Raw genomic sequence first — 12,673 nt, forward strand, 5'->3', positions numbered from 1 at the left:
GCATCTCTGTCATATGGTGAGAAGCAACTTCCCTTTTCATAATACTGTAATAGCTGTTCAAGTCTGTGAATTGAATCTTCACCTACCACAGCTGATGCACAAGAGAGCGAGGCTCCGCTGGTGGTTTACCACCACAAAGACTCATCTGGTGGTGTTACTGCCATTGAGTCAAGCTTGTGTCCTCATACTGCCTTTTAGCAGATGCTGCCAAATATGAGTGATTCAGTCATAGTGATAATGTATGTGAGCATGCTGCCAAAGATGTGTCATATGCAAATGTAATGATGAGCAGTACTGTACTGCAGTCTCTCTGTTTGACATCAGCTATATCGAGAGCATATCTGCCAACATCTTATTAAAGCATTCTGTGAGGCCATTCATATGTGGGTGCTCGGTAGTTGTCGTCCTGTGTGTGATGCTGCAACAAGAAATTGCTTCTGATACTGGTCTCAACTAGAAAAAACTTCCATGACCACAGATCATCACATGGAGTCCTCTTTGCTTCAAAATGATCTTCTACAAGGAACCTCACAATTTTCTGAGCTTTAGCAATCAGCACAGTTTTGGTGTCAGCATTGTGGGTATGGTAGTCAGTGCAGACTTGACCATCAATTCCCATTTGTTGATTTCAGGAACCTCCCCAAGAGGTAGGTTGGAATCCAGTGTTGCAGGTGAAATTGGTATCATATTTCCTGGAGGTAATTGTGGCATGTGTTTCCATTGCTGGAATTCCTTACATTGGCTCACATAGTGTCTAAAGAACTGATTCAGATATGACCAGTGATAACTGTCGCTGATTCTGAGTTGTCACATATCCCTAATGAGTAGATGTTTCAGCATTTAGGAAATACTTAAGGATAGTTGGATTTAGATGAGATGGGATGATGAGCAACCATTTCTGTCCCATTGGAATTCTTCCTTGGCTGGTTCCCTCTCCTTCAAGGCTTCCATGTTTTTCAGCAGTGCAGGAGCAGTAATGTCATTTAATGCAGCGATGACTGAGATTTCATCCACGCTGCTGTGTTTCATCGAAGGATTCCTTGAACAGCAGTTGGTGTGCTTATGTTTGCATCTGCGATTGCATAATGCTGTGACATCAAACTCCCGAAGCCTTATACCCATCCCACCAGTGGACCCGAAGGATGCTTTAGGCTAGTCAGCCAGCATTTTTCCAAATAAATATGGCCAGAACTTGTTGGTGGCCCAGACGACTGCAATACACTCTTTCTCAACTACAGAGTCGTTCTTCCCTTTCATTTGTGCTAGAATTGCACCTATCCTGTAACTGCTAGCATTGGTATGAAGTTCTGTCTTGGAGTTCTTGTCTTATATATAATGCAATCCTGTTTAGGAACAACAAAAGAAAAACAAGTGAATTGACAAATTTGCAAGAGCTAGATGTACGAGTAGTTGAAAGTGCTAAATTTTTAGGGATCACTGTGGACAGTTGTTTAGGATGGAAAGAACGTATTTCCAATATAAGCAATAAACTTGGCAGTGCTGTTTTTGCTCTGAGACAAATCAAGCCACTAATAACTGAAGATGATGTGCGCATGGTGTATGTTTCATACTTCAATGCTAAAATGAGCTATGGTATAGAAATCTGGGCCACTCGACTGAGGCAATTAAAATATTCAAATTACAAAAGAGAACAATTAGAATAATAGGAAACAAAAGAACAAGAGATAGTTGCAAGCCTCTTTTTAAAAAAATATGAGATTCTAACCTTCTACAGCTTGTACATATCATAAAGATAAATTCAACAAAAATTAAGATGTACATGACCACCACACCAGGAATACCAAGAAATTAAGAATTCTGCAGCACAACACAACTCAATATGAGAAAAGCAATGGATACATGGCAGTAAAGTTTTACCACCACACATCACTAATGCCAAATCAAAGGATAAGTTTAAACAGTCAATCAAACAACTGCTACTAGGAACTCATTTATATTCAATCAGAGAATTTCTTTCAAATGAAAATCACTAAAGCAAACAGGCGTAGTACACTAAAAAAATGTAGACAGGTATAGAGATAAAGAAAAAGTAAAATGTGTTAACTTCTTAACAGCATTTTTTTTCTAAATATTTTGTTTTATATAGTATTATTGCTGTAATTTTTTTTATAAATGTAAACAAAACAGGATCTAGAATGTGTGTGTTCTATATGACTGTATTATACCATATATATAAAATGATGGACCCATAATGCAGAATTATTGCAATTAAATGTTCTGTAATTTATGTACATAGATTATATATGCCTCATAAAATCCATTCAGTTTACAGTATCTAAACTTTTGTAACTATGATGTTAATTTCCAGAAATTTTGTGGCTAAAATTTATTAATTATCTTAGCAAAACTATAGTTAGAATCAGTAAAAGTAATGTATTTTATTGGAAAACTGACAAAGCAAATATGTACTTGGACTTACTCCATAGGTGTACATCATAAGCTGCTAAATAAATAAAAAAAATATTGATAGGACAGGAGAAGACATTAGTGCCTTTTTAACAATGAGGTAATATCTTTCTTGCACATCATTCCATGAAAATTTGGCATCTCTTGCAGTAATTCTTGCAAAGGACTTGCCTTGATGCAAAAGTCTTTTATGGATTGTTGGAGCTACAAATAAATTCTGAGAAAACTTCTCACATCACAAATGTGATTAATCAGGAAAATCACTTTATTGTTAGTGGTGGGTGTGACATTGCATCCAGTGAAACATTATTAAATGCCTTCTCTGAAAACTGCTTAGAACAGATAGTTTGGAACCACATGCATGATGGAAATATACTGGATATACTGAATATAACAGCAGCAAATATACCTGATCTCTTTAATGATATCCACATCAAAACTCATATCAGTGACCATGAGGCAGTAATGGCAACAGTGAATACCAAAATACAAAAGGGTAACTAAAACAAGTGGAAAAATTTATACATTCAGAAAACTAGACAGAGAAAACAATAGTGTCATATCTCAAATGAGGAACTTGAAAACTGTAGCTCAAGACAAGAGCATGTAGAGGACTTATGGCTCAAGTTTAAAAGAATAGTTGACCATGTACTGGATAAATATGTACCCAGTAGCACAGTTCACAATGAGAGAGATTCTCCGTGGTATACAGTCACTGTAAAGAAACTTCTAAAGAAACAGAGACTATTGCATAACAGGTATAAAACAAAGCACAGGGCTGTAGATACAGATATGCTGAATGAAGTGCATTTGGCAGTGAAGCCTTCAGTGACTAGCACAACAGAATACTGTCAAATGATCTTTCACAAAACTCAAAGAAATTCTGATCATATGTAAAGGCTGTTAGTTTGCCAAAGCTAGTGTTCAGTCCCTCAAGGGCAAGACTGGAACTGAAGTTGACAGTAGCAAAACAAAAGCAGAAATGCTTAACTCTGTTTTCAAATGTTCCTTTACATGGAAGACATGGGAGTATTGCCCCAACTTAATTTTCGTACCACTGAAAAGATGAGTGAAATAAATTTCAATGTCAGTGGTGTCATGAAACAGCTGAAATCATTAAAATTGAAAAAAGCTCTAGGGCTCGATGGGATCCCTATTAGATTCTATACTGAATTTGCAGCTGAGTTAGCTCCTCTTCTAACTATAATCTGTCACAGACCCCTCGAACAAGAAAGTGTGCCCAGTAGTTGGAAGAAAGTGTCAAAACTATTTATAGGAAGGATAGCAGAAGTTATTTGCAAAACTACCATCCAGTAACCTTGACATCAATTTGTTGTAGAATCTTAGCGTATATTCTGAGCTCAAACATAACAAGGTATCTCAAACAGAACCACCACCTCCATGCCAACCAGCGTGTATTTTGAAAAACATCAGTTACATGAAAACTTACTCGCGCTTTTCTTGCATTACATACTGGAAGCTTTGAATGAAGGCTGTCAAGTAGATGCAGTATCTCTTGATTTCTGAAAAGGATTTGACTCAGTCTCACACTACACTTATTATCAAAAATAGTCATGTGGGGTATTAAGCAAAATTTGTGACTGGACTGAAATTTTTTGGTACGGAGGATGAAGCAAGTCATCTTGGATGGGGAGTCATTGACAGATGTGGAAATAACTTGGGGTGTTCCCCAGGGAAGTGTGTTGGGACCCTTGCTGTTCTAAATGCAGTTACCTGCAATGATGTGCTGACTGAAAAAAGCTGATACATATTCAGTTGAAAATCTTGACAAGATTTTGAAGGGGTACAAAGATTGGAAAAGGAGTTTCTTATGACTATAACATACGTAAGTCACAGTTGGAATCAGTCAAATCATACAAATACACAGGTTTAACACTCTGTAGGCATATGAAATGGAATGATCACAGAGGTTCAGTTGTGGGTAAAGCAGGTAGTACACTTCCGTTTATTACTAGAATACTGGGGAAATGCAGTCAACTTACAAGGAGATTGCTTACAAATCACTCATGTGACCTATTCTAGAATATTGCTAAAGTGTGATGGACACACACCAAATAGGACTATTGTGGGATACTGAATGTATGCAAAGAAGGGCAGCATCAATGGTCACATGTTTATTTGATGCATGGGATAGTTTCACAGATATGCTGAAGAAACTGAACTGGCAGACTCTTGAAGGTAGACATAAACTAGGCCATGAAAGCTTACAAAGTTTCAAAAACTGGCTTTAAATATTGACTCTAGGAATATACTGCAACCCCTACATACTGATAACATAGGGATCATGAGGGCAAGATTAGATTATTTACAGCATGCACACAGGCATTTAAACATCCTTTCTGTGCTCCCTTTGTGAATGACATGGGGGGAAAAACACTAATAAATGGTACAATGGGGTATACGCTCTGTCATGCACTTCATAGTGGTTTTCAGAGTACAGATGTAGATGTGGGAGATCCTATGTCAGAAAATCTATGGCTGTTCTTATTTTCTCTGGATCAGGTCAGGCTTTATTGCCGTTAACATGGTGCCCCGAGATTTCTTGAGCAACAAAGGGGCACTGTTTCAGATTCAGGCAGAGGCCTGCAGTCTGAACACACTTCAATATGATTGTCCGGTGTCCTAGCAGTTATTGAAACTTCTTCAAAAAAATAACAATGTCATCCACTTAAGGTGCTGAAGCAGGTTGTCTGTTATATGCTCAAAGGTTCTAGGGGCTTTGCATAGTCCAAAAGGCATAATTTTGAACTCATAGAGGCCAACAGGTGTCATGAAGACAGTCACTTCCCAGTCAACCTTCTCAACCACAAATTGCCAGTAGCCTCTCTGCATGTCAGAAATTGAGTAGTACTTCGCTCCTTTTAAGCTGTCTAGGGTTTCACGAATGCTCAGCAGTTGGTAGACATCTTCTTTCGTGGTGATGTTCATTTTTAGGCAGTCAGTGTAGGAACGTCATGTACTGTCCTTCTGTACAAGGAACACAGGAGAGAAACAAGGACTCTCTGAAGGTACAATAAGTCATCTTGCAGCATCTTCTCCACTTCGTCCTGAATTATGTGTCATTCAGCCAGCAACATCTTATTTGAGCCCTGTCCAATAGGTAGTTGATGCTCAGTGTCGATATGGTGTTTTACCGTGGACCACTTAGTCTTAGGGGGATGAAATGCAAAGCGAAATTAAGGTTGAAGAGGAGCAGTATGTGCCGGAAGATGGAAAGGGGTTTACCATCTTGGAAGCAGAAGTAGAAAAGGTGCCAAAGGAGATGAAGAATAGGAAGGCATGTGGAATAGATGATTTGCCAGCAGAACTGTTGAAGAGTCTGGGAAACAAGGCAAGAAAAGAACTTGTCTACCTCTGTAATGAGATATATGACAAAGGGGAATGGCCTCAGGACTTCGCTGCAACAGTTATGATACCAATAGAGAAAAAGAGAAATACTAAAAAATGTGAAGAGCACCAAACTATGTCTAATTTCTCATGCAGCTAAAGTCTTGCTGAGAGTGTTGAATAGAAGGTTATATGGCAAGCTGGATAGAGGGATTGCAGAGGAGCAGTTCGGATTTAGAAGAGGAAAAGGAACAAGAGATGCTATTGGCCCGCTAAGAACTATAGGGGAAAGATATACGGAAAAGGGTAGAGAAATCTTTGCTGTTTTTATAGGCTTTTGACAGAGTTCTGTGGAACAAGCTGATGGATATCTTGAAGAGGAAAGGAGTAGATTGGAAAGAGAGACGACTGATACAGAATCTATATTTACACCAGAAAGTAAGGATAAGGATTGTAAATGAAATGTCAGAAGGAAGCAGCATTGGACGAGGTGTTAAGACAAGGTTGTTGCCTTTCCCCACTGTTGTTTAACAAATACCTTGAAGAGATTATTGCGAAAAGTTTAGATGGGAAAAGAGGAATATGTATTGGTGGAAAGAGAATAGAATGTATAAGATTTGCTGATGACATGGTATTAGTGGCAGAAAGTGAGTGGACAGTGAATAACATGCTCAAAGATCTGAATGAAGGTTGTGTGGAATATGGGATGCAAATAAACACAGCAAAAACAAAGAGTATGGTCATCAGTACAAGAAGCAGACTGGCCAATATTAAAATAGGACAATCTACCATTAGCCAAGTAAGTGAATTTAAATATCTCAGAAGCACAATAACTGAAGACTTGAGATGCCACCAGGAGGTGAAAACTCGAATTGCCATAGCGAAGAGAGGAGACTCTTATGTGGCAAATTAGATAAAGGACTACGGAAAAGGCTTGCCAAATGTTTTGTCTGGAGTGTGGCACTATATGGGGCAGAAACATGGACTCTGAGACGAGAGGATGAAAAAAGGTTAGAAGCATTTTAGATGTGGATGTGGAGGAGAATGGAGAGAATAAGCTGGATGGAAAGAGTGAGTAATGAAAGAGTATTGGAAAGGGCTGGTGAGAGAAGATGTCTGCTGAAGGTTGTAAGAGAAAGGAAAAAGAACTGGTTGGGACATTCATTGAGAAGGGAGTGCTTGCTAGTAGATGCTTTGGAAGGATTGGTTTGTGGGAGAAGACTGAGAGGAAGAAGGAGATACAAGGGAAGAGGAAATTACGCAGACCTGAAGAGGATGGCAGAAGACCAGACAGCCTCGAGAACTACCATGTGAAAACCTGCCTTTAGGCAGAACACTGATGATGATGATGATGATGATGATGACTTAGTCTGTCCGTTCTCTATTCTGGATTTGAAAGCATCCAAAAATTGATGATGCATCATGGTCAGCACTCACCAGTGCTGTTCCTTGATCAGACCATATCCTACTGGCAGTTCAATAGTGCTTCATCCCCTACACTGTCTGTAGTCGTAGCAGAGTGAGATTCTTCATTGGTGGCGCAGACTAGCAGCTCATCCTTGGTTAGTTCATCTGAGCCTACAGATGCTTTAGGGATGAGTTGTGGCTGCTCATGACAAGTAGTGATCCAAAGTTCTCCCTGTCCACCTGCAATGCTTATGATTATTGCTGGGATGCAGATTACTTTTGTTAGTCTGAATAGCTTTTGGCAATTGACAGAAGCTTTAGAGTTTAACTGAGCATCTAGAATAATGAGCGGAACTTGTCTCATCGATGGATTGGTTTAAAAAAGACTGTGACATACAACCAAACAGAGCAATATTTGTTATGCGTGTATGTTTGAAAAGCATTGTCAATCTGGAGCTCTTATCCTCCACAGTATGTGACTGCTTCTGATGCCTGCATAAACCCACCCACTGTTAAAATTACACATTCAAAGGGCTGTGTTCTGTCACTGATACTCATTCTTGCAATACGTGTTCATGTTGGCTGTGTCTCTTTCCCATTTGTGACCTTCAGCACGTTCACTTTCATATCATGAAACATAGTCTTCTTTAGCTGGCACTGATAAGCATTTAACATTACACAAAAAAGAAGCACCTTAGTCAACTAGTGCCCAGACAGGTTGGTGTTTATGAGAATTTCTGACAGTTGGGCAGCTATCATCCATGGAGGGTTTTCACCATGTCCATAGGTGGTTGCCTCACTTGGTTTTCCTGAATTGGGCAGCTAGGTGAGAGGTTAGTACCTGTGTTCAGTGATGGGGACTGCCTAACCATGTTGGAGAGCAACTTCATCCATGGTATGACAGTGGGCTTCTTTCTGCAGATCTACTGTAATCAACTGCAGTTGACTATTATTAATAGTGGTGTTGTGTTGGTTGATGCCTTCTGATATAGTCATCATTGAACACTCACCTTTTTCTGCAGTGATGTACAACATACCCAGGGCATATACAGTGGAAGTAAACTGGCATATTCCCCCCCCCCCCCCCCCCCCCCCCCCCCCCAATGTCTGCTGTTGTGCTTGGCAGAGGAGTTGGTTGTACTTGTACCTGCGTTGGATGGATATGGCTGTCATTTGATGGGTGCAGCATAAGTACATTTATCGTGGTACATTTGACTGGCAAATCAATACACCCCTCCTTCAATGATCTGTACTACATCCTGATGTATGGGGTTGACATTAATGGCGGCTATCTCTTGAGCTGCCTTACACTGCTACATCTGTTCTCTTACTACCTTGCCACCATAGATACCATGTTTGGGAGTCACTTTTGTCTGACTCTTTTTCTGTTCCATTTCCTCAATGCATTGGCACTAGATAATGAATTCTTTCGTTGTTGTGATGTCCTTTACCAGAAGAACATGGTACATGTCTCCTGTGACTCATTTAACCAAGAGTGAGATTTTGTTGGCTTCTATCATACTCAAATTCACAGTGTGGCATAGGCACTAAACCTTCTGTATGTAAGACTGTGTCATTTCTCCATGACATTGGGAACCTGTTCTTCCATTGTTCTTCCACTAAGCAGACCTACTGTTGATCTGCACCTGATGTTTTCTTCCATTCAGCCTGGAATTTGTCCCAGCTATCGAGCTTGTCTTCATAGTTCTCAAACCACTGCTGTAGTGTGCCATCAAAGTGCACATTCACCAAACACATCATATTATCCACCTGTTGAATGTGGTGATCCAACTGAATCCTTCCAATCATTGCTTCAAGTCCTAACCAGTAACTCTGGAAAATGCTGATAGATGTCACATGTGAAGCTGACATTGCTGGCTTAGAATCCATTCATGTCCTGATTATACAGATCTTTGAAGCAATGTATACTTGCATTCCAGATCCTGTCCATGTAGGCACCAGGTTTTACATTGCCTAATTGGAGCTGTGGTGATGTAGATGTACCCAGCTTCTCCACCAAAAATGTCACTCATAACCAAAATCAAGTCCAGATCCAAAAGCAGGTTCATCAGTGATGCATAATGCTTAACAAAACCTTGTTCATTACATACAGAATAGAAATACCTCCTGAAAAGAGAGTGGTGCTATTTATTCAAATATCGAATATTTGAGAATATCCACACATTAAAAAAACATAAGAAATTCTCAAATTTTCAGAAATGATAAATACTAAAAACAAATATTTGCTGGTGGTCATATTCGAACTGGTGATCTGCAGCATGCCAACCAGTGACACTAACTGCTCCTATGCACTCCATGCAACACATTTCACAGCAGTAGTATATGACATTTTCAGGGCATATACTGTGTAGCATTCTCGGTGATATTCTGATTACAGTATTCTGCTGTGCAAGACTCAGTACAGGTGACCTCTCAACATACACCAAAGGCGAAAAAATGAAAAAGGGGGTGAGTGTTGCAGATTTGTGGACCGGGAAGTTACAAACACATTGTCTTTGAAAAGATAGCAAACACAGGAATCACCTGCAGAATACACAACAACCATTGTAATGAATGCACAGATAAAGTGCCATTGGTCATGTATTATTTGATTTATTCTACTAGTTTCCCTCATCAGTTGCGAATATCCTGCATGCCACCAGGGCAATGAAAATCTCAGGGTGCTTCTAGTTAAATGAGCAAAAATAGTCAAATAAATCAAATAATATGCATCCTGTGGCAGTTTATATATAATTCAAACATATGAGGTGTGATCAAAAATATGGTTAATGGATTTGTTTCCGCAGCAACTGCTGTCACTACAACCATTTTGGTGTAATTTGTCTGGTAGCCTGACCTGTTGAGACAGGCAGTGTCAAGCTGGAACATGTTCTGACTTGTCTGTCAGCATCCAGAGACATTAGAGTGAGGTTGTGTTTACTGTGTCTGTCATGTATCATGGATTTTGAACAACATGTGAACATTAAATTCTGTTTCAGGTGGCAAAAAAGAGCCAAAGGAACGCATGAAATTTTGAAATTGGTGTATGGTAATAAATTCTTTAACTCCGAAGACTGTTCACACATGGTATGAGTGATTTAAAAGCAGAAATGTGTTTGTAGAAACCAAACAATGTCTGGGACATCCATTAAGTTCAAAAACAGAAGAAAACGTAAAATTTTTTTGTTCAGACAGATGAAAACAATTTGAGACCCTACCAAAGAACTTAGCATCTTGGGTCTGTGCAAAGCATTTTAACCAATAATATGCAAATGAGATGGTGAGTGCAAAATTCGTTCCCAGAATTTTGAGTGATGAACAAAAGGAAAATCACGTGTTGGTTTGTATGGAACTGTAGGATCATCTTCATTCAGATCCAGTCTCGTATACAGACTTGTAACTGGAGATGAAACTTGGGTCTATGGGTATGGCCATGAGACGAAAGTTCAGAGTTCCCAATGGAAAACCAGTGAATCTCCTCATCCTAAAATGACATATCAGTGAAAGTCATGCTCTTTTCTTTTTTTCTTAAAAAAAAATTGAGGGCATAGTGCAGTCAGAGTTAATTCCAAAGAGAACAACTCTTCATCATTACAATGCGCCTTGCCACACCTCACTTTTGATTCAAAAGTTTTGGCTGGAAAAGTGCTCCTGTCTGTCTACATCTGCCTTACTTGCCAGATTTACCACCATGTGACTTATGGTTCTTCCTAATAATTAAAACTGTGTTGAAAGAGAAACACTTGGACACCATTCCTGAGAGGGCCATGACAGACCACTGAACACCATTCTGAGAGAAGCCTTCAAGAAATGCGTCCGGTCATGGATTCAGCAGTGGGATAAGTGCACTGCCAGCTGAGGACAGTACTTTGAAGGAGATTAAATCAAATTCCATTTAAGCTTATTACTTTGTTTCTAATAAAATAATTTGGCATATTTCTTGATCACACCCCATAGATGTTATCTGCATAATACTGTGTAAAAGTTTGTGGCAAGTTACCTGTATTCCTGTAATTTAAATATATTGGTGATGGGCTGTACACATTTATGGCCACCATTTTGGTTAAGAGCACTAGATCAATAAAGCATGTTCAAAATTATGTAAATGGGACAACAGTTTCATGAGTGTACAGAAATTTCTCAGGAAGAGTAGCTGATGTAATGGTTACCACTACCCATGTTTTATAATTTCGCCTGGCAATTACATGAAACATCATTCCACTAGTAAATAACTTAATATACAGGGTACATCTTGATCTGAAAGAGAGATGCAGGAACCATTTAAAATAAGACACATCATAGTATAATAATGGGCAGCCATCATTCATCTCTTTGCTGCCCTTTGGCTTTTTGTGTATGAATGCTGCATTTCCTGTGCCAGATGTTAAATTAGTTATATGTCTTGTTGGTCACTTGCACAATGTATCGTAATGACATCAGACAAGTCAGTCTATAAGCTATTAGCTTGATTCATATTTAAAAGTGTGTGCATGCCGATCATGCACACTCGAGTTCAAATAACAGAAGAGAATATTTAGTCTAATAACAAAATTAAATGTGCAATATTGCTGCACATGTAATCTACTAGTTCTTAAATAAAATATTCTGTTACAGAATAGAACAAGCTGCTGGAAGAAACTTTTTTTAAAACTTGCAGTGGTTTCCAGGGAAATAGTTTTTAAAAGAGTAAAGTGCCATTTGACTGTGTATTACCATATTTATCTTCAGTAGTATCTAGATTTCAGCTTTTGTGCCGTTATCAACTAAAATGCTAAAAGCTGCTGGATCATTATTATGTCATATCTGTTAAGGCAGTCCAAAGCAGAGACCTGCTTTGGACTTGCCCTAACGGACAGGACATAATCATGGTTTAACAACTTTTAGATTGTAAGTCATAATGGCACAAAAGCTGAAATCTATAGAGTACCGAAGATAAATATAGTAATACACAGTCAAATGGCAGGTTGCTCTTTTAAAAAAATATTACGTGGCTGTGGCTCAACACCATCAAGAACTACTTCCAGACAATATTGCACACCCCCTGAAAATTTCTGCTGAGAAAGAGGGATGAGCTCCACAATCAAGCAAAAGATTTGTTACTGTTGTTTTGTTTTTATACAACATATTCTAAATGAAACTCTCACTGAGGCATAAAAACTATAGTCACTTATAAAGCTTCTGTGACACTGCTTTTTGCATGAACCAGTAAGTAGACATGATGAACATACACTGGTCAGTGGTATACGGTTCCATACCCTTCTTTTACTGCCCCTTAATTGACAATAAGTGCAAGTGTGTCATGCACATGCGAACGCGTGCATACGTGTGGGTGCTGCCCCCCCCCCCCCCCCCCCCCCCCACTCCCGTCATTTAGTTACACCATTCTCACGTTTTATGTCACACACTGTAATCAGATTTTAAAGTACAATATTATCTTATGAACAAATTTTATCATGTAATTCCACAAAATTTTTATTGCTAGTAATTTAAT

General features: G+C 39.0%; 1 protein-coding gene across 1 annotated transcript in view; it reads left to right on the forward strand.

Annotated features, from left to right (window-relative positions):
* Positions 1-12,673, forward strand: part of LOC126412414 (calpain-D-like) — a 126,888-nt gene that overhangs the window by 85,731 nt on the left and 28,484 nt on the right. The window lies entirely within an intron of this gene.

Source organism: Schistocerca serialis, chromosome 7 (assembly GCF_023864345.2).
Source record: "Schistocerca serialis cubense isolate TAMUIC-IGC-003099 chromosome 7, iqSchSeri2.2, whole genome shotgun sequence".
NCBI lineage: Eukaryota > Metazoa > Arthropoda > Insecta > Orthoptera > Acrididae > Schistocerca > Schistocerca serialis.